This window comes from Bison bison, unplaced genomic scaffold, assembly GCF_000754665.1.
Source record: "Bison bison bison isolate TAMUID 2011002044 unplaced genomic scaffold, Bison_UMD1.0 scf7180017864235, whole genome shotgun sequence".
In the NCBI taxonomy this organism is placed as follows: domain Eukaryota; kingdom Metazoa; phylum Chordata; class Mammalia; order Artiodactyla; family Bovidae; genus Bison; species Bison bison.
Window position 1 is genome coordinate 3,026,072 of NW_011494807.1, and position 22,333 is coordinate 3,048,404.

General features: G+C 38.4%; 1 protein-coding gene across 2 annotated transcripts in view; it reads left to right on the top strand.

Annotated features, from left to right (window-relative positions):
* SNX2 (sorting nexin 2) overlaps positions 1–22,333 on the top strand; it is a 62,593-nt gene that overhangs the window by 239 nt on the left and 40,021 nt on the right. The window lies entirely within an intron of this gene.

Here is a 22,333-nt window from a genome sequence, read left to right on the forward strand (position 1 = left end):
CGTTGCTGCCGCGCATCTCACCTTTTGGTGCTTGCCCTGCCTCGACTTGACCCTCCGCGTCACCCCCCAACCCCCAGGTTTGCAAGGACCTGGTTGGGGCGACACCTGTGACGCGGGCCCCACCTCGCGTACCTGTCATTGGGCTGGAGTTGGCCTGGGCGGCCAGGCCTGCTTAGGAGAGCGAACTGCGGGGCCGGGGGCCGACCTGATCCCCTGAGGGCCAGGACCGGACAGAGCATCGAGTGTCCTTTCCCCGCTCAGCTGGCCCTCCGCGGTGTCACTTGCGCCTTTCCTTCCAGAGCTCTGAAGGTCTTGCCTTGGGTCTCAGCACACCTCCTGGCGCTGCGGGGCAACCCCCGCAGCCTCTTTGAAGAGGTGCTTGCTTTTCCCTTCCCAAGGGAGGGTGTGCCTCTGAAAAGGGAGAGCAGTGGAGAGAGCGCTCTGAGTGGCCGGGGCGCTGGAGGGACCGTGTGGGTGCACTTTTCCCGGTCCTGGACCTTCAAGGACTGCTAGTTCCCCTTGAGGGACGTACCTCTGTTTTAGACTGTTAAATAGGTAAATGAATTTGGCCGGTTTTGTTTGTCTTTAGTTTCTAAGCCTTTTAAGGATCATAGTGTTAATAAAATACAAAGTTGAAGGCAGGGAGTAGTCCAGGAAACTGCTAGGCACTGGGGGAAGTTTTTTTTTTTTTTTAAGTTACCAGGGGAGAAATAACAGATCCTCACTCCTTTTTCCTCTTTTCTCGCATGATCAGCGATCTCTGAAGCTACGTGTTCCTGTTTTTGTCAAAGGAAACGCCCTCTATGAACTTAACTGTATTGGGCCTCCTGAATCTAGTTCATGTTTCAGTTGCTTTGCCTTTGATGAGAGCACACACACCTGATAGCCGAACTTTAAGTGTGTGTATGTGTATTAAAATACAAGCAAATTTCCCAAAGAGTTGTTTACCTTAGACTGTGAAAGTGAAGTCGCTCAGTCGTGTCCGACTCTCTGCGACCCCATGGACTGTAGCCTACCAGGCTCCTCTGTCCATGGGATTTTCCAGGCAGTAGTACTGGAGTGGATTGCCATTTCCTTCTCCAGGGGATCTTCCCGACCCAGGGATTGAACCCGGGTCTCCCACATTGTAGACAGACGCTTAACCGTCTGACCTTAGACTGTACTTGCTTATAAAGTGCTTTTTTAATAAGCTTCCCTAGCTTGATCCACTCTGCACCAAATTAATTGAAAATTATTGTAGCATATCCTTTATTTAGCTTTCAGTTACGTGGAACTGGTAACTTCCCTGACCGTTTTCAGTACTGATCATATTCTGCTAATTGTATATGCGTGTTCCTGGCCAAACCTCACCTCTCCTCAAGATTATAGGCTTTTGGGGGCTAGGGGTAGTACCTTTTTCATCTTTGTGTTCCTAACAAAATCTCGAACATTTGCATTTTGCAAATATTTGTTGAATGAATTGTCAAAACCAGCATCTCCTAAGATTTAATAAAAATTGTCTTGCACAGCAAATTACCTTTTGGGGGTAGTATCCTTGTAGTCCTTTATACTTTACAGCTACTTAACATGTTTTGAAAGGTAATGTCTATGCAGGATTGTAAGACCTGGATTCCCTGTGGGGCTACAAAGATTTTCCACCAACAAGGATCAGAATAAACTTAACATAGTGTAAACTAGAATATTGTGAACACTAAGCATTCTGTTTAATTGAGATCTTTGTAAAGTTGAGTAAAAGGAACTACAGTTTCTATTTCCCATTTGGATGGGCCTGTTTAATAAGGTTGTGTGTGTAAGTGTGTGTGTGTGTGTGTTTTCCCCCCCAGTTAAAGTCTATAGAGTTCTGAGTATGAATACATGTATTGTGGTTAGTGCATTATGAAAGCTTTCTAAAATGTTGGTTTTGATTAGTCATCTAAACCCTTTATTTCATGAGACTCAGGATATTTTCAAGTAGTATAACTGTGAAGCTTATAAATTCAGAATTATTATTTTTTGCTTTTCAAGCTATTTTTGGGAAGGGTACATAGCAGTACTTATTAGTATACCAAAGCTGCTGTAAAGGAATATTTTTTCAGCATGTCACTTTTCTTTTGAATAGAATAGTGCTTCTCAAACTTCAGTGTGGAGGAGAAACTACAGGATTCTTGTTTAAAATGCAGGTACCTTTGCCTCACTATGCATGTTTCCTGAGTGTTCTCTATCATTGCTTTTCAAACTTCATATGTCAGTTACCTGGAGATCTTGTTAAAGTGCAAATTTTGATTCTGTTGGGCTGGGATAAGCCAGTGTTCCGCATTTTTAACAAACTCTCATTGTGACATTGCTGCTAGTCCATAGACAGGGATGAGTTGCAAAGCTCCAGGTGATTCTGATGCAGGTCATCTGCTTTGAATAGTTATTACCTAAGCTATAAAGTATAATAGACATAAAAATTAACATCTATTTTTAAAAAAGAGTTTTAAAAATGTTCATGTAGGAACTTTCTCCTTTGAGGGCATTGGGAGTAAAAAAGTCAATTGAAATCCATATAAGTAAAGAATTATACACAGCTTCAATATCATAATTGTTAACCTTGTAGTGACTGTACAACTTAGTGTATATGTATGCTGTGAGTATATTTTAATCCCAGTATTAAAATCCTTTCTTTTCAAAATGAAGAACAGTCACATAAAGCCATGTTCCGTAGTTAAAGCATATTTGAAACATCTAGTTGTGTTTCTGTTGTGACTGTGAAACAAAGTGGTGAAGGGCTGGCATAGGGGACATGGAAAGAAATGAGAAGGGAAACAAATCTGGCAAAAGCTTGTTTTGTTTTGTTTTGTTTTGTTTTTGGTAACTGAGAGGCTTTAGATGGTTTTGCAATGCTGCCTTAAAACAAACAAAAAAAGATGATACAGCTCTAAGGTTAAGAGGTGCTTGCCCTAAAGTAGCATGAAGTAGTAAGACAGGAAATTTATGTGTTACATGCCTGTTCTTTTCTTTTTTTCAGTTGCCCTGGGTCTTTGTTGCTATGCGAGGGCATTCTCTAGTTGTGAGGAGCGGGGGCTCCTCTCCAGGTAGTAATCTCTAGATGCGGGCTTCAGTGTTTGCGGCTCCCAGGCTCTAGAGCACAGGTCTATAACCACTAGGTTATGGCACACAGGCTTAGTTGCTCCACAGCACGTGGAATCTTCCTGGATCAGGGATTGAACCCATGTCTCCTGCACTGGCAGGTGATTCGTATCCACTGAGCCACCAGGGAAGCCCTGTTCCTTTTTTTTTTTTTTAATTTTTGTTGGAGTGAATTAATAGTTGATTTGCAATGTTGTTCATTTTTTAGTTCATAGACCATGCAGTTACCCATGTAATACGTACAATTCTGTGGGCTTTGGTATATTCACAGATACTGCAACATTTTTATCACCTCAGAAAGAAACCCTGTACCCTTTAACTATCACCCCCGTCCCCATTCCCTAAACCCCTCTGCCCTCAACCTTAGGCAACTACTAATTCACTTTCTATCTATATATTCCCTATTCTGGACCTCATATGAATGAAATCATGTAATATGTGGTCTTTTGTGACTGACTTTTTTCACTTAACCTGATGTTTTCAGAGTCTGTGTATGTATTCCTTTCTATCCCTGAAAAACATTCCATTGTGTGGCTATACCTTATTTTGTTTATCCATTTTGTCATTTGTTGGACATTTGCATTGTTTCCACATTTTGCGTATCATTATTATTGCTAGAACATATAATGACTCTGCTTTTAATCAATTGAGGAATTGCTGGAGTAGTTTCTCAAAATGGCCACACCGTTTTACATACCCACCAGCCATGTATGAGGGAACCAATTTTTCCACATCCTCACCAATACTTGTTGTAATTTGACTTTTTTATTCTGTCCATCATAATGCTTGAGAAATGGTATCTTAGTGTGGTTTTGATTATATTTTCTTTTTTTATGAATTTAAGTTTTTATTTGTGTGTTTCACTGTAGTGCTGTGATAACAAAAATGACATCTGTATACCAGAACATACCTATATCAACAGTAAGATTAATTATATTTTCTTAAAGACTAAATTAAGTCTTTCTTAAGACTTAAGACTATATTAGATGTTCTTAAAGATTATATTTTCTTTTCATGTTCTTGTTGGCCATTTGTACATTATGAAGAAATGTCTATTCAGAGCCTTTGCTCACTTTTTAGTTGGGTTGTCTTTTTATTTATAAGAATTTTTTTGTGTATTCTAGATGCAAGTTCCTTGTCAGATACATGGTTTGCAAATGTTCTCCCATTCCATGAATTGTCTTTTCATTTCTTAATGGTGTCCTCTGAAGCACAAAGTTTTTTAAAAATTTGATGAAGTTCAGTTCATCTACTTTTTATTTTGTTGCTCATGCTTTCAGCATCATATATAAGAATCTCCCGCCCAATCCAAGATCATGAAAGTTTCCTCTAAGAGTTTTATAGTTTCGGCTTGATTTGTTTTGAGTATTTGTATATGATGTGAGATAAACTCTTTTTTTTTTTTTTGCTTGTGGCAATCCAGTTGTCACTGCATCATTTGCTGAAAAACTGTCCATTGAATGATCTTGACACTCTTTCTGAAAATTGGTTGACTGTAGATGTTTACAGTTGGTTCTTGTACTAGCCTCTCATCTTAAGGTCAACTGAAGTTAAGCTGAGTACCACAGTTTCCCTAACACTGTCGCATGATAGAGTTTATAGAATACTTCAAATGAAATTTCCATATGGGAGGTTCACAGGTCTTAGAATTCCTTCCCCACCATGTAACCCCATGCCTGCTCCGTAGATGCTGTACTTGGTTGATTTCAGTAAATACTTGACTATTTACTCTCTGCTGTATTTTTTAGATGATAGTGGGAGTACAAAGATCAATTAGATATCAGCAGATCTTTGAGGAAAGAAAATCTCTGGTGAAGAAGAAAGAGAAGTACAGAAAACTCAGATCCAAAGAGATTGTGACTATGTTCTGAAAACACACCTATTTTCACTGAAAGTCCCAGTGGACTGGGGGAGATTGCTAACTCCTATCAGCATTCCTGACACATGGTAGATGAACATAAATGTTTCTACTGGCTAGGAACAGCCACTGAGATGGTAATATTTAAGAGAGACTTTAAAGGGTGGAATGAAATTTTCAAAGTGGGAAAATAGCAAATGTCACTTACGGTTCAGTCCGTATTGTAAGGAACCATAAATAATTTTGAGTGGCTCTATATAGGATGTTACAGGTTTATATGATGAGACTGTGCAGAGCTTTGAAATTGTTACATAGGTGCATTAGAGCCCTACAAGACCTTCAGGGCAGTAATATGATCGCCTTGGAAGCTTAATGTTCTGGCAGTTTGGGGGATAAATTTGTAAGAGGTATCATTGGTAGGTTGATGACCTGGAGGTTATTTTAAGTCTAAGGTTAAAGACCTCAAGAGGAATAGTGCGATCAATAAAGGAGAGAAGGAAGTTGATACAGTAACAAGAGTAAAAGATGGCCATCTTAACTCTTTGAATGTCTCGAGGAAGGAGTTATAAATTTATTTCATTTGGGAATAAGTTACATCAATGAAGAGACTATCAGACAGCTAGAAATCCCAGATGGAGTAGAGATACAGATTCAATACAATTTATTGACTGGTGACACTAAATTGAACTGTGGAAATCTAGTCCTTGTCCTCATGGAGTATATGAGTGAACAGGAGTCAGCATGATAAACACAGCTTTGTGAAAAAACACCTGCAATACCAGGTGATAATGTGTGTAACTGAAATATGTGCGTGGCACACAAACAGTACCAGGTACTGTGAGGAGGAGATGATTGGATAGCAGTACTGACTCTGTGCACATGAATTTGAGTAAACTCCAGAAGATAGTGAAGGCCTGTCACTGGCGTCCTTCAGTCCATGGGGTCACAAAGAGTAAGACATGGCATAGCAAACAACAGCAGCAGAAATAGTATAGAATCCTGGAGTGACTTAATTGTGTAGAAGTGATCTTTGAAACCTTGAAAAGTAGATGGCATCAACAGAGAGCAAGTAGAGAAAAACTAAAGAGTCTTTTGATAAAGAACTGAAGTTGAGTATTTATTGTTTCAACACAACAGGTAGTAAAAGCATGTATCTTGTTTTCCTAATTCTAATCTTTAGGTCAGCATCCATCTTTAAAAAGTTTTTTTTTTAATTTCATTATGAATTACCTGTTTCAGAGGAGAGACATTTTGTGACCAGGTATTTAAAGACCACTGCATGGGAAATACTAGAAAGAGATTTATGACAAGGTATAACCAGTTGACCACTTGCCCTGGAAACTATTAAATATAAGGACTGAACTACTTCTAGTGCCTATAAAAAAAAAAAAATGTTACTCCGTAGTTGCCTGAGGCAGAGGTGCTCACTTTTTTCATTTTTTTCCTGAAATAGAATAATTTTTTTTTTCTTTTTTTTTTTCTTTGCCATGCTACATGGCTTGTAGGATCTTAGTTTCCCGACCAGGGATTGAACCCAGGCCCTTGGCAGTGAAAACATGGAGTCCTAACTACTGGACGACCAGGGAACTCCTAAAATTTGTCTTTAATGTTAATTTTTTGAATGTGCACTTTCCTATAAAATTGAACTCTTGTGTTTTTTCCCTGTGATGATAGTTTTTAGTTGTGATAAAATTTACCTCAGTAAAGTTCACTACCACTTCACTGAAGATGCATGACATGTCTATCACCTTCTAAAAATTCTCTCATGTAGTTAATTCCACCCATTCCCAGCCTCTGGCACCCACTGATCTGTATTTGCCTGTAGTTTTGTCTTTTCCAGAATTTCATATAAATAGAATCATATAAATGGAATTATATTTTGTACAAACAAAACTGTGTGAAACTTTCTGAATAAGGCTTCTTTAACTTAACCTAAAGTATCTGATATTTATGGATGTTGCATGTATCAAGAGTCATTCATTTTTATTGCTGAATTTAGTATTGCATTGTATTATGCATCACAGTTTTTTGTTGTTGAACATTTCTGTTGTTTACAGTTTGGGGACATTAATGAATAGAGATGACATAAACATATATGTACAGATTTTTGTATGAACACAGTTTTCATCTCCTTTGGGAAAATACTTAAAAGTAGGATGGCTGGTTTTGTGGTAAATACATGTTTAACTTTCTAAGAAACTGCCAAACTTTCTGCTAGAAAGGTTTGGGGTGGGGGCATAAGGCAAAGGGAGATGAAGTTATTTATTTTTAGTCTTACAGGTTGATGGCTCTTTAATAATATAACTCAAATTATAATAGGTATCTGTAGTAATAATATTGGGTTGGCCAAAAAGTTCATTTGAAAAAAGTGAGTGAACTTTTTGGCCAGCTCAATATAACTCAAGACCATGTCCATTAAGACAGAGTTCTCCAAGTCTGAGAACTAATAGTATATGGTTTCACTAAAACAAAATCATGATATGCTCTGGAGCAACGAATCCCGTGTGCCACAACTCCTGAGCCCATATGCCCCAGCTGCTGAAGCGCAGGTGCCCTAGAACCTGCGCCCTGCAATGAGAGAAGCCACCTCAGTGAGAAGCCCAAGCACAGCAACGGGAGAAGAGCCTGCACGGCAGGGAAGACTCAGCCTAGCCAAAAAGAAACAAATAAAATTACTCTTTAAAAAACTGATAAACAAAAGCGTGATTCTTCAAGACAAAAGCATGTTATGGTATGTTCCTCCCATCATAAAAGTTGCCTTAATATTGAAAGCTTATTCCTACTTAGAGAGCTTTGTGTATATTTACTGAGTGTTTGAATCCTGAAGGATCGCCTGAAGGAACCTTAGGTGCAGCTGGTTTTGCCTGTTTTAATATCTGTTCAGGTTTTCATTCATTTTATCTCTGAAATCTAATAACACTATAAAACATTCTGAGAAAGAAGAAAAAGAGACAGGTTTCAATGGTGTTTTGAGCCATTAAAAATATATTTATTTATTTATTTATTTGGCTGCAGTGGGTCTCAGTTGAGATGCTTGGGATCTTCGATCTTTGTTGTAGCATGCGGGATCTTTAATATGACATGCGAACTCTTAGTTGCAGCATATGGTATCTAGTTCCTGGACTGGGGATCAAACATGGGTCCCCTGCATTGGCAGCTTGAATCTTAGCCACTCTGGTCCACCAGGGAAATCCCTTCAATGGCTGAGAATTCAGTTGTTCCACATCCTTGTCACTATTTGTTAGTATCAGTTCTGTTTCAGGCAGTGGCATGCTTTGTTGTTCAGTCTCTAAGTCTTGTCCAGCTCTTTAAAACCCCATGGACTGCAGCACACCAGGCTTCCCTGTCCTTCACCATCTCACGGAGTTTGCCCAAAGTCATGTCTATTGAGTCATTGATGCCGTCCAACCATCTCATCCCCTGTCGCCTCTTCTCCTCCTGCCTTCAATCTTTCCCAGCATCAGTCTTTTCCAATGAGTCAGTTCTTCACATAAGATGGCCAAAGTCTTGGAGCTTTAGCTTTGGCATCAGTCCTTCCAATGAATATTCAGTACTGATATATTTCCTTTAGTATTGACTGGTTTGATCTCCTTGCAGCCCAAGGGACTCTAAAGAGTCTTCTCCAGCACAATTCGAAAGCATCAGTTCTTCGGCACTCAGCCTTCTTTTTGGTCCAACTGTCACATCTGTACACGACTACTGGAAAAACCATAGCTTTGACTTATGGACCTTTGTCGGCAAAGTGATGTCTCTGCTTTTTAATATGCTGTCTAGGTTTGTCATAGCTTTTCTTCCAAGGAACATGCAGGCGTCTTTTAATTTAATGGCTGTAGTCACCATCTGTAGTGATTTTGGAGCCCAAGAAAATAAATTCTGTCACTGTTTTCCACTTTTTCCCCATCTATTTGCCATCAACTGATGGTACCAATCCCATTATTTTTGTTTTTTGAATGTTGAGTTTTAAGCCAGCTCTTTCAGTCTCCTGTTTCACGTTCATCAAGAGGCTCTTTAGTTCCTCTTGACTTTCTGCTGTTTAAGTGGTATCATCTGCATATGAGATTGTTGCTATTTCTCCCAGCAATCTTGATTACAGCTTGTGAGTCATCCAGCTCGGCATTTCACATGATGTACTCTGTATGTAAGTTAAATAAGCAGGGTGGTAGTATACAGACTTGATGTACTCCTTTCCCAATTTGGAACCAGTCTGTTTTTCCATGTCCAGTTCTAACTGTTGCCTCTTGACTTGCATACAGATTTCTCAGGAGGCAGGTCAGGTGGTCTGGTATTCCCATCTTTTTAAGAGTTTTCCACAGTTTGTTGTGATCCACACATCTGACTTACGCTGGCTTGAAAGAACTGATCTTTAAATTTTCAGGAATTTTGTAAGCTGGTTAGTAACAGCCATTGTTAAAAGTTACGTAGACATAAATTATATTATAAAAGGCAGTAAATATTTACAACTTGTCACTTGTTTATTTCTTTACTGTGTTTTACTAGTTTTTGAGCTCATGAATTAATGTGTCTATTGTATCTGTGTGGTGTAAAGTATCTTACTAGCTCCATTTTCAGTAAGGAGTAATCAGCCACAGAGGGAATTGTTTATGCCACAGAAATCAGCGAAAGCTAAAATTCAGGGTCTTCTTTCCCAAAGACCTGATTGCTAAATATATACCAGCATACCACTGCTTTTTAATTATTCTAAGAGATATGTAGTGTTACCTCATTGTGATTTCAGTATACAGTCCCTAATGATTAATGACAGTGAGTACTTTTTTGCTTACATATTCACCATCTGAAAGTTGTCTTTAGTTTTCTTTCATATCTTTTTCCCATTTAAAATAGGTTTCCTTATTGAGTTTTGAGAATTTTTTCATGTATTCTGAATATAAATCCTTCATCAGATATGTTTTGTAGGTATTTTTTTCCCCAGTCTGGCTTGTTTTATCCATTTTTGATAATGCCTTATATGTTGCATATGAAATCCTTGGGTAACATTGTCCAAGGTCACAAAAGTTTTTCCTATGTTTTTTCTATAAGTTTTAAAGTTTTAGCTTATTTATATTTAGACTTGGTTGATTTTGAGTTAATTTTCTTATGAGTTGAGGTTCATTTTTTTGCATATAAAATCTCAATTATTGAAAGATAGTCATGTTATAGTTTGGTTTTTGGCTCAGAATATGGTCTTTTGTGGTAAACAGTATGTGTGTACTTGAAAAGAATATATTTAGTTTGATATTGAGCAGAATGCTCTATAAACCCTAAGTTAGTTGACTGTGTTTTTCAGTACATGAAACAACATAAGTAGATTTAAGATTTGTATTAAGATAAAGAAGCTGAACTTAAAAAAAAAAATCCTTCCTTGGGTTTTCTTTGAATGTTTATTGAAAAATCCATAGAACATTTACGTGTGGGTCTGTCTCTGGATTGTGTGTAGTTGGTCTTTTGACTGTCTTTCTGCCAGTTGTATGTTGTCTTAATTAACTGAGTCTTGAAATCAAATAGTGTGAATCTAGTGACTTTGTTCTTTTCAAAATTGTTTTTTGACTATTCTTGTTCTTTTGCCTGCCCATATAACTTTAGAACCTATTTATTGCTTTCTATCAAAAATTCCTGCTGAGATTTTAATTGAGATAACGATGAACCTGTTGATTAGTTTGGGGGAGAATTAGCATCTTAATACTATTGAGAGCCTTTAAGCCATAAGTATACTATTTCTCTCTCTCTCTTTTTTTTCCTTTTAGGTCTTACTTGGTTTTTTTCATTCGTGTTTCTACTTTTCAGCATACAGATCTAGTGCACATTTCATTATACCTATTTTATGGCTTTTTGGTGCTTTTATATCTTTTACATTCACTCATTAATAGCACATTTTCTCTGTTTTCTGCAACTGTTGCTAGACACTAGTTCTAGTAGAGTTTTAGAGTCTGAAATGTTCTATGTAGACAGTAATGTTGACTGTGATGTGAGTTTTATTTCTTTCTAATCTTTATGTCTTTTTCTTGCCTTAATGCACTAGCTGAATCCACCAGTGTAATATTGAATAGAAGTGGTGATGGTGGGTATCTTTTCCCGCTTCATGCTCATAGGAGGAAAATGCTCATTTTTTCTTTCTTTCTAGAGTATTGTCTTGGTAGATGGCTTTTATTGGGTTAAAGAATTTCCCTTCTATTCCTAGTTTTCTGAATTTTGTATCTATGAATGGATATTGATTTTGGCAAATGCTTTTCCTGCATCTAATATACTCATGTGATTCTCTAGTTTATTGATAGGGGTATTGATCGATATTCAAATGTTGAGTAAACCTTGAATTCCCACACAGTCATAATGTGTTTATTTTTTTTTTATTTATTGCTGCACTCAGTTTGCTAGTGTTTTGCTGCTGTTGTGTCTGTGTTTGTAACAGATACTTGGATGTTGTTTTATTTTACTTGTAATGTCTGATTTTGGGTATCAGAAATGCTTACCTCACTAATGAACTGGAGAGTGTTTTCTCCTCTTCTGTATTCTTGAGGAGTTTGTGTGAAATTAGTCTTATGTTTGCCTTAATTGTTGGCAGAACTTGCTAGTGAAATCATTTGAACATGCAGTTTTGTTTGTTAGAAGATTTTTAACTACAAATTCAGTGTCTCTGATAGTTATGAAAGTATTTCTTCTTGATGAACTTTGGTGGTATATGACTTTAAAGGAATTTGTCCTTTCCGTGTAAGTTGTGAAATTTATGGGCAGAAGTTTTTCAGAATACTCCACACTTACTACTGTATCCATGGAGTCTATGGGTGATGCCCCTCCCTTTCTATTCCTTATATTGGTAATTTATGCCATCTCTTTGTTTGCTTTTTATTGTTTTGTTTTAATCTTGCAAAAGCTTTGTCATTTCATTGGGATTTTTTTCTTTTTCAGAGTAAGTTTTTGGTTTCTTGATTTCTGTTTTTTATTTTCTTTTTAATTTTATTAATTTCTTCTGCTTGCTGTTTGGTTTGCTTTTCTGTTTTGTCAAATAAAAGCTTTGATTATTGATAAAAGGCTTTTTTTGAGTACCAGTATTTAGTTATGTATTTCTCTGAAGCATTGTTGTAGCTGTCTCCCACAAGCTTTAATATTGTTTTTGTCTTCATTGAGTTTGAACTGTTTTCCAGTTTCCCTTGTGACATCCTTTTTAACTTACAGGTTATTTAGAAGTGTTAATTTCCAAAATTTGAGGATTTTCTAGATAGCTTTCTGTTACTAATAGCTGTTTATTTGATTATTGTCAGAGAATGTTTTATGATTTCAGTTCTTTTACATTTGTTAAGGTTTGTCTGATGGCCTAGAATGTGACTTCTTATAGTGAATAGTCTGTGCATACTTGAAAAACATGGGTGAAATGAAGTGAAGTCGCTCGGACGTGCCCGACTCTTTGCGACCCCATGGACAGTAGCCTGCACCAAGCTCCTCTGTCCATGGGATTTTCTAGGCAAGAGTACTGGAGTGGGTTGCTGTTTCCTTCTCCAGGGAATCTTCCCAACCCAGGGATCAAACCCAGGTCTCCCACATTGTCGACGTGTATTCTTTACCACTGAGCCACCAGGGAAGTCCTGATGTTATTGTTGAAATATTCTCTAAAAGTCAAGTTGACTGATAGTATTTTCCAGGTGTTCTAGTATTTTCCAGGTGTTCTCTATCTTATTATCTGTATTTATTGTATTAATTACTACAATTTAGTATTATTGCAATTTTTGGCACATTGATCCTTTTATCATATGATACTGCTCCTTTATTGGGCTTCCCAGGTGGCTCAGTGGTAAAGAATACACCTGCCAAGCAGGAGACACTGATTCAGTCACTGGGTTGGGAAGATCCCCTGGAGAAGGAAATGGCAACCCACTCTAGTATTCTTGCTCCAGGAAATATCATGGACAGAGGAGCCTGGCAGGCTATAGTCCATGGTGTCTCAGAGTCAGACACAATTTAGCGACTAAACAACAGCAACAAACCCCTCTTTACTGCCGATGATATTCTTAAGTTTATCTACTGTTAATGTAACACTCCAGCTCTTCTTTGGTAGCATAGCATGTTTTTTCCATTCTTTCAGTTTTAACTTATATCTTTAAAGTAGGGCTTTGTAGGCAGTGTATTGTTGTGAGTTGTTACTTTTATACACAATCTGGCCAGCTCTATATTATAACTAGTGTATTTACATTTTTTGTATTATGTATCTTCAGGCCAAAGAACTTAGCACTTTTTTATTAAAAAAAGCTGATCTAGTGATGGCAGAGTCCTATAGTTTTCTTTAATCTGAGAATAACTTTATTGCACCGTCATTCCTGAAGGGTGTTTTTGCTGGATATAGAATTCTGCATTGGCATTTCTTTCAGCACTTTAAAGATTTTGTGCTACTGTTTCTGGTCTCTGATTTCTGATGAGAAATATTCAGTTCTTCTGTTTCTTTAAGTGTAATTTTTGTTTGTTTTTCCTTAGCTGCTTCAAGTTTTTAGTTTTAATGTTTAGGTTTCAGCCATTTTTAATGATGAGACTCTATCTAGTTTTCTCTGAAGTAGTCCTGTTTGGAGTTCTCATGTTGCTGGATCTGTAAAGTAATGTCTTGCACCAGATTTGGAGAATTAGCCATAACTTCTTGAAAAAACTTTTTGTGCTGCTCTTTTTGAGGGCTTCAGTAATGTGATTGTTGAACATTTTATATTGTTTCACAGATCCTTAGGATTTTGTTCATTTTCTTCATTTCTTTTTCCCTATTACTCAGATTGAATATTTCCTAAGACTTATCTTCAAGATCACTGACTTTTTCTTTTAAGAACTGTAAAGGGTAAATTTTACTTCCCTGGTAAGCTGACAGATTAATTTCTTTTAAGGTTGCTAGAAGTTGACATAATTAAGGATTTTATACTCAGCGCATAGCAAATAGCAGAAGTGTCTTTGTGACTCTGCCTTGCCCCTCTCTTGCCAGCATGATAAGACAGAGTGGCCCAGACCAACGTTGCACCAGCCTTTGGTTTGTGTCATAGCTGAGAAACTTGAGTTTACAGAACCTAAATCATTTATAATGGACAATGTCTCCCTGCTCTTTGCTCTAGAAAACACAGTATCTTTATTGTTGTTGTTTAATTGCCAAACCATGTCTGACTCCTCTATGACCCCAACGGACTGTAGCCTGCCAGGCTCCTTTGTCCATGGGTTTCCAAAGCAAGAATACTGCAGTGGGTTGCCATTTCCTTCTCCAGGGGATCTTCCCAACCAAGGGATCAAATCTGCATCTCCCGCATTGCAGCTGGATTCTTTCCCATCGAGCCACCAGGGAAGTCTAGTCTTTATTATACTGGATATTAAACAGACCTAATCTTTTGGGGAGAAAGAGGTTAAATATGTTTCCTCAATACCTGTGTGGAATAACCTGTCTTGGATAATTCTGATCACCCAGAAGCTGTTACACTACTCTTCTACCATCACTTCCTCATTCAGTGGCCACTCTCTTCATACTCCTTTCTGTCCAGCTGAGAACAGCTCTTCCTGCACCCACTTGGAAACTGAAAGAGACATGGAGAGGCGGAGGCAGAGGCAAGTGAGTCCTGAGAGCGTTTACCAAGTGACTGCTCAGTGAGCAGAGCAGCAGGGCACTGTGTTGCTGATGGATGGGCACTGATATAAAGTGCACACCTCATAGCCTGCCCACAGAGGGGTGCCTGCTGCCACCCAGCCATTACTGGAGTTGTTCACGGTCCACACCATTCCCATCTTGTTCTCCACTCCCAGGTATTAACCAATGGTAGGAAAGAGTCCTTTCTGTTACATAAACATTCTAGTTTTTCTTTCTCTGTGACTTTGATGTCAAAGAACTATGAATATCCAAGATATTAGCATAGTGTGAACGTTTATTTATGATAAGAATACATCCTAGGTTATTAATAGTCTGCGTGTGTTATAATTGTATCCTGTATTACAGTTTTTACTTTGAATTGTCGTATCTATTTTAACAAATTGAAGATGGAAAAAGTCGTTTTTGTTATTTGGATATTTAGCATTCCTGTTATGTTTCCTTCTTTCATTGTTTCCTTTTGTATAAATTTTTCTTAAGCTTAAAGAATTTCTTTTAGCATTTTTTTTAAGACCAGGTCTATTGATGATGAATTATCTTATTTGTACTTCATCTGAAAACTATTTTACCATTATTCCTGAAGGATATTTTTGCTGTTTTGGGTAGTTTTTTTTCCACCACTCAGAAACTATTCTTAGACTGTTTTAGTCTTATGATTTCTGATGAGAAATCTACAGTCATTAAAATTGATATGTCCCTGTGAAAATGGTGGGTTTTTTCTCTCATTACTTTCATTTTTTCCCCTAATAGTTTTATTTTTAGCAATGTGATAATATGTTGTAGTCATAGTTTTCTCTGGTTTTATCCTCCTTGAAGTTTGCTCCTATACATTTATATCCTTCAGCTTCAAGAATTTTCAACATTTTTTTTCTGTATATATTTCTGCAGAAATTTTTCATCTCTCCAGTGACTTCAGTGACATAAATGTTAGACCTTCTAATATCCCACAGATCTCTGAGGTCTTGTTCATTTTATTCAACTTTTTTTTCATGATTATTCATATTGGATACTTCATATGGATTTATTTTCAAGTTCACTGACACTTTTGTGTTATCTACATTCTTTTATTGAACCCAGTCTGTAACTTTTTTAGATACTTTGATTTTAGTTTTGGAGTTTTCCTTTTTTCTTTCTTTTCTTTCTCTGTTTTGTTTGTTTTAGTAGGTTCTGTTTCTTTGCTGCAAACATTCATTTTTTTATTCACTTCAGATATATTTACCGTTATCTCATGGAGCATAGCTCGAAAACCTTGGAAAAGTTTTCTTGGCTAATATTGCAATATCTGTTTGGGGGTTAGGATCTGTTGATTGTCTTTTCTCTTGAAATTTGATCACAGGTTTATTACACAAGCACTAAATAATAGCCTTGAGTTGAGATTGACTGTTTTTGAGATTGCATGTAATTTTTACAAATTTTGGTGTTTTTCAGAGTTATTATCAAGCAAAGTTAAGAAATGCAAAAAGAAATCAAGTTAGATGACTCTAGATTTAGAAATTGTAAAATAGTAAAGTGGGTAGTCAAAAAAAAGGGGGGGGAAGCACCATTATAGCAATTCTGATGTACTTCTTATAAGTTTGAACAAATTTTGGGAGATAGTGAAAGACAGGGTAGCCTGGTGTGCTGTAGTTCGTGGGGTTGCAAAGAGTTGGACACGACTTAGTGACTGAACAACAACAGCAAGGAAATTTATGTAACCCTAGACAAGTTTGTGTGCAGGCAAAACTAAAATCCAGAACTTTGATCCCCAGGAAATTTTGACATTTTAAAAATAAAAATCTCTTCTTAATAATCAAGTTGAGTACCCAGGTCTATTATATAGGCCCTTAATGCCTGTTTCTTACTCAAATCAAGTATAATCTCCCTCAGTATCCATCCAGCATTGGTTTTAGGACACACTACAAACACCAAAATCCCTTTTGGGAAGTCTCTTATTTAAAATGGCATAGTGTTCCATATAACCTATACACATCCTCACATATACTTTAAAATCATCTCAAATTTTCTTATAATACTTATGTCAGTGTAAATGCTTATAAATAGTAAATACAATGTAAATGCAACGGCAACCCACTCCAGTACTCTTGTCTAGGAAATCCCATGGACGGAGGAGCCTGGTAGGCTACAGTCCATGGGGTTGTGAAGAGTCGTGGACATGACTGGGTGACTTCACTTTCACTTTTCACTTTTCATGCACTGGAGAAGGAAAAGGCAACCCACTCCAATGTTCTTGCCTGGAGAAACCCAGGATGGGAGCCTGGTGGGCTGCCGTCTATGGGGTCGCACAGAGTCGGACATGACTGACGTGACTTAGTGGCAGCAGCTGTGCAATTGGTTGCTGGAGTGAAAGTGAAAGTTGCTCAGTAGTGTCCTACTTTTTGTGACCCCATGGACTATACAGTCTGTGGAATTCTCAAGGCCAGAATACGGGAGTGGGTAACCCTTCCCTTCTCCAGGGGATTTTCCCAACCCAGAGATCGAATTCAGGTCTCCCCCATTGCAGGCAGATTCTTTACCAGCTGAGCCACCAGGGAAGCCCAAGAATACTGGAGTAGGTAGCCTATCCCTTCTCCAGCTGATCTTCCCGACCCAGGAAACAAACCAGGGTCTCCTGCATTGCAGGCAGATTCTTTACCAACTGAGCTATCAGGGAAGCCCTGAAGGTCGCTCAGTCGTGTCTGACTCTTTGAGACCCCATGGACTATATAGTCCGTGGAATTCTCCAGCCAGAATACTGGAGTGGGTAGCCTTTCTCTTCTCCCGGGGATCTTCCCAACCCAGGGATCAAACCCAGGTCTCCCACATTGCAGGCAGGTTCTTTACCAGCTGAGCCACAAGCTGGTGTGTGGCAAAATCCACTTTATTGAATCTCTCTGAAATTAAAAAAAAATATTTTCAATCTGCAGTTGATTGAATCTGTTGGACCCCCACAAAGAGAGGACCAGCTGCAAAAAACAATATTTATTTGTGTATTGATTGGTTGGTTTTTAAAGAGTATGTGTTTATTCTTTTTTTTATAATTTTTTTTTATGACTGTGCTGGGCATTCATTGCTGCAGGGCTTTTCTCTAATTGTTGCAAGCAGGGACTACTCTTTGGTTGTGATACACAGGCTTCTCATCGTGGTGGCTCTCTTGCTGGGGAGCATGGGCTCTGGGGCATGCAGGCTTCATTAGTTGTGGCACGTGGGCTCAGTAACTGTGGCTCCCAGGCTCTAGAGCACAGGCCCAGTAGTTTAGGTGCACAGGTTTAGTTGCTGGCGGCATGTGGGATCTTCCTGGATCAGGGACTGAACCCGTGTCTCCTGCATTGGCAGATAGATTCTTTACCACTGAGCCTCCAGGGAAGCCCAGCAGCGTTTATTTTTAATGAGTAGTGTCAGGAAACTGGGTCGTACTCATAGGTAACCATTTCTTTTATATAGTGGCATATTCAAAGCATTTTTCTGTGAAACCAGATGCCACTCTGCTGCTATGTCTTTTGAAAAATAGACTTTACCTTTTAGAGCAGTTTTAAGTTCATAGCAAAATTGAGTGGAAAGTATAGAGATTTCCCATATAATATGCCTACACATGCGTTTTTCTGCATTATCAATATCCTCCACCATAGTGGTACCTTTGCTACAATTGGTAAAACTACACTGACAAATCACAATCACCCAAGATCCGTAGTTTACATTAGGGTTCATCCTTGGTGTTGTACGTTCTCTGGGTTTGGGCAAATGTATAATGACATGTGTCCACTGTTACAGTATATTACAGAGTAGTTTCACTGTCCTGAAATTCCTCTCTGCTCTGCCTGTTCATCCCACCCTTCCCCCAATCCACTAGTCTTTACTATCTCCATAGTTCTGCCTTTTCAACAGTGCAGTATAGTTGTAAATATATAATATGTAGGTCTTTCAGGCTGGCTTCTTTCACATTTAAGTTTCCTCTATGTCTTTTCATGGTTAGCTGCTTCATTTCCTTTTGGTCTGAATAATACAATGCAAACTGTATTGTCTGGATGTACTGTAGTTTGCTTACCCAGGCACCTACTGAAGAACATCTTCATTGCTTCCAAATTTTAGCAATTATAATTAAAGCTACTGTTAACATTATGTGCATGTTTTTGTGTGGGTATGTTTTCAGCTCCCCTGGATGACTACTAAAGATCACAGTTGCTGGAACACATAAGAGTATGCTTATCTTATAAATGTACTGCCAAAATGGTCTTCCATAGTGGTTGTACCACTTTGCATTCCCACCAGCAGTGAATGAGAGTTCCTCTTGCTTCACATCCTCATCAGCATTTGGTGGTATCAGTGTTCGAAATTTTGATCACTTTAATAGGTGTCTGGAGTGACTCCACTGTGAGGTGTAGTGTGTCTCACTGTTGTTTCAGTTTGCATTTCTCTGATAACATATGATGTGGGACATCTTTTCTTACGGTTATCTGCCATATGTTTATCTTTGGTGAAGTATCTGTTACGGTCTTTGGCCTTTTATTAAATTGGGTTGTTCATTTTCTAATTGTTGAGTTTTAAGAGTTCTTTGTATGCTTTGCATAATAAAGCTTTATCAGCTGTGTCTTTTGAAAATATTTTCTTCCAGTCTGCAGCTTGTTTTTCCATTTTCTTGACATTGTCCTTTGCAGAGTAGTTTTTATTTTAATTTTGGTGAAGTCTGCTTTATCAAATGTTTTTTTCATGGATTGTGCCTCTGTTACATCTAAAAACTTACTATGAAACATGAGGTCATCTAGATTTCCTCTTGAGTTATCTTCTAGACACTTTATACTTTAGTGCTCTATCTTTAGGTCAATGATCCATTTTGAGTTGATTTTTGTGAATGCTGTAAGTTCTGTTTCTAGATGCTTTTCTTACATGTAGATTTTCAGTTGTTGCAGCAGTTTGTTGAAGAGACTAATTTTTCCACATTATGTTGCCTTTGCTCATTTGTTGAGAATCATTTGGCTGTTCTGTTGTTTTTCAGTCACTAAGTCATGCCTGACTCTGCAGTCCCATGGACTGCAACATGCCACGCTTCTGTGTTCTTCACTATCTTCCAGAGTTTGTTCAGACTCCCGTCCATTGAGTTGGCAATGCCATCCAACCAGCTCATGCTCTCTTGCCCCCTTCTCCGCCTACCCTCAGTCTTTCCCAGCATCAGGGTCTTTTCTAATGAGTCGAATCACCATTAGTCCTTTCAGTATATGATCAGGGTTGATTTCCTTTAGAATTGATTGATTTGATCTCCTTGAATTTCAAAGGACTCTCAAGAGTCTTCTTCAACATCGTAACTCAGAAATATCAATTGTTTGACGCTCAGCATTATTTATTGTCCAGCTCTCACATCTGTACATTACTACTGGAAAAACCATAGCATTGACTATGAGGACCTTTGTCAGCAAAGTGATGTCTCTGCTTTTTAATATGCTGTCTATATGTATCATAGCTTTCCTTCCAAGGAGCAAGTGTCTTTTTAACTTCTTGGCTGCAGTCACCATCTGCAGTGATTTTGGAGCCTGAGAAAGTAAACTCTGTCACTGTTTCCACTTTTTCCCTTTCTATTTGCCATGAAGTGATGGGACCAAACACAATGATCTTAGTTTTTTACATGTTGAGTTTTAAGCCAGCCTTTTCACTCTTCTCATTAACCCTCTTCCAGAGGCTCTTTAGTTTCTTTTCGCTCTCTGCCAAGAGTGATGGTTGTTGATATTTCTCCTATCAATTTTGATTCCAGCTTGTGATTCACCCAGCCCAGCATTTCACATAATGTACTCTGCATATAAGTTAAATTAGCGGGGTGACAATATACAGCCTTGATGCAGTCCTTTTCCAATTTTGAACTAATCGGTGGCTCAGACAGTAAAGCGTCTGAGACCTGGTTCGATCCCTGGGTCGGGAAGATCTCCTGGAGAAGGAAATGGCAACCCATTCTAGTACTCTTGCCTGGAAAATTCCTTAGACGGAGAAGCCTGGTAGGCTACAGCCCATGGGATTGCAGAGAGTCAGACACGACTGAGCGACTTCAGTGTCAATGTCAATGTTGTTCCATGTTTAGTTCTAACTGTTGCTCCTTGACTCAAATACAGGCTTCTCAGGTGACAGTTAGGGTGGTCTGGTATTCCTGTTTCTTTAAGAATTTTCCACAGTTTGTTGTGATCCACACAGTCAAACACTTTGGCATAGTCAATGAAGTGGAAGTAGATGTTCTTCTGGAATTCCCATGCTTTCTCTGTGATACAACGAATGTTGGTAATTTGATATCTGGTTCCTCTGCCTTTCTAAATCCAGCTTGTACATCTGGAATTTCTTGGTTCACGTAATGCTGAAGCCTAACTTGAAGGATTATGAGCATTACCTTGCTAGCATGTGAAAAATGAGCCCAATTGGGTGATAATTTGAAAATTCTTTGACATTGATCTTCTTTGAGATTGAAATGAAAACTGACTTTTTCCAGTCCTGTAGCCACTGCTTTCTTTTCCAAATTTACTGGCATATGGAGTGTAGCACTTTAACGGCATTATCCTTCAGGATTTTAAGTAGCTCAGTTGGAATTCCATCACCTCCACTAACTTTGGTAGTAATGCTTGCATTCAATATCACAGTAATCCAAATCTGTGCCCCAACCAGTATGCTGAAGAAGCTAAAATTGAACAGTTCTATGAAGACCTATAAGACCTTCTAGAACTAACACTCAAAAAAGATGTCCTTTTCATTATAGGGGACTGGAATGCAAAAGTAGGAAGTCAAGAGATACCTGGAGTCACAGGCAGATTTGGCCTTGGAGTACAGAATGAAGCAGGGCAAAGACTAATATAATTTTGCCAAGAGAACACACTGGTCATAGCAAACACCCTCTTCCAACAATACAAGAGAAGATTCCATACACGGACATCACAGATGGTCAATACTGTAATCAGATTGATTACATTCTTTGCAGCCAAAGATGGAAAAGCTCTATACAGTCAGCAAAAACAAGACTGGGAGCTGACTGTGGCTCAGACCATGAACTCCTTATTGCCAAATTCAGACTTAAATTGAAGAAAGTAGGGAAAACAACTAGACCATTCAGGTATGACTTAAATCAAATCCCCTACAATTATACAGTGGAAGTGACAAACACATTCTGGGGATTAGATCTGATAGATAGAGTGCGTGAAGAACTATGGACAGAGGTTTGTGACATTGTACAGAAGGCAGTGATCAAGACCATCCCCAAGAAAAAGAAATGCAAAACGGCAAAATTGTTGTCTGAGGAGGCCTTCAGACAACAGCTTTTCTTCTCGAGAAAAGAAGAGAAGCTAAAGACAAAGGAAAGGAAAGATATTCCCATTTCCAAAGAATATCAAGGAGAGATAAGAAAGCCTTCTTCAGTGATCAGTGCAGAGAAATAGAGGAAAACAACAGAATGGGAAAGACTAGAGATCTCTTCAAGAAAATTAGAGATATGAAGGGAACATTTCATGCAAAGATGGGCTCAATAAAGGACAGAAATGGTATGGACGTAACAGAAGCAGAAGATATTAAGAAGAGGTGGCAAGAATACACAGGAAAACTGTACAAAAAAAGATCTTCAGGACCCAGATAACCATGATGGTGTGATCACTCACCTAAGCCAGACATCCTGGAATGCGAAGTCAAGTGGGCCTTAAGAAGCATCACTATGAACAAAGCTAGTGGAGGTGATGGAATTCCAGTTGAACTATTTCAAATCCTAAAAGATGATGCTGTGAAAGTGCTGCACTCAATATGCTAGCAAATCTGGAAAACTCAGCAGTGGCCACAGGACTGGA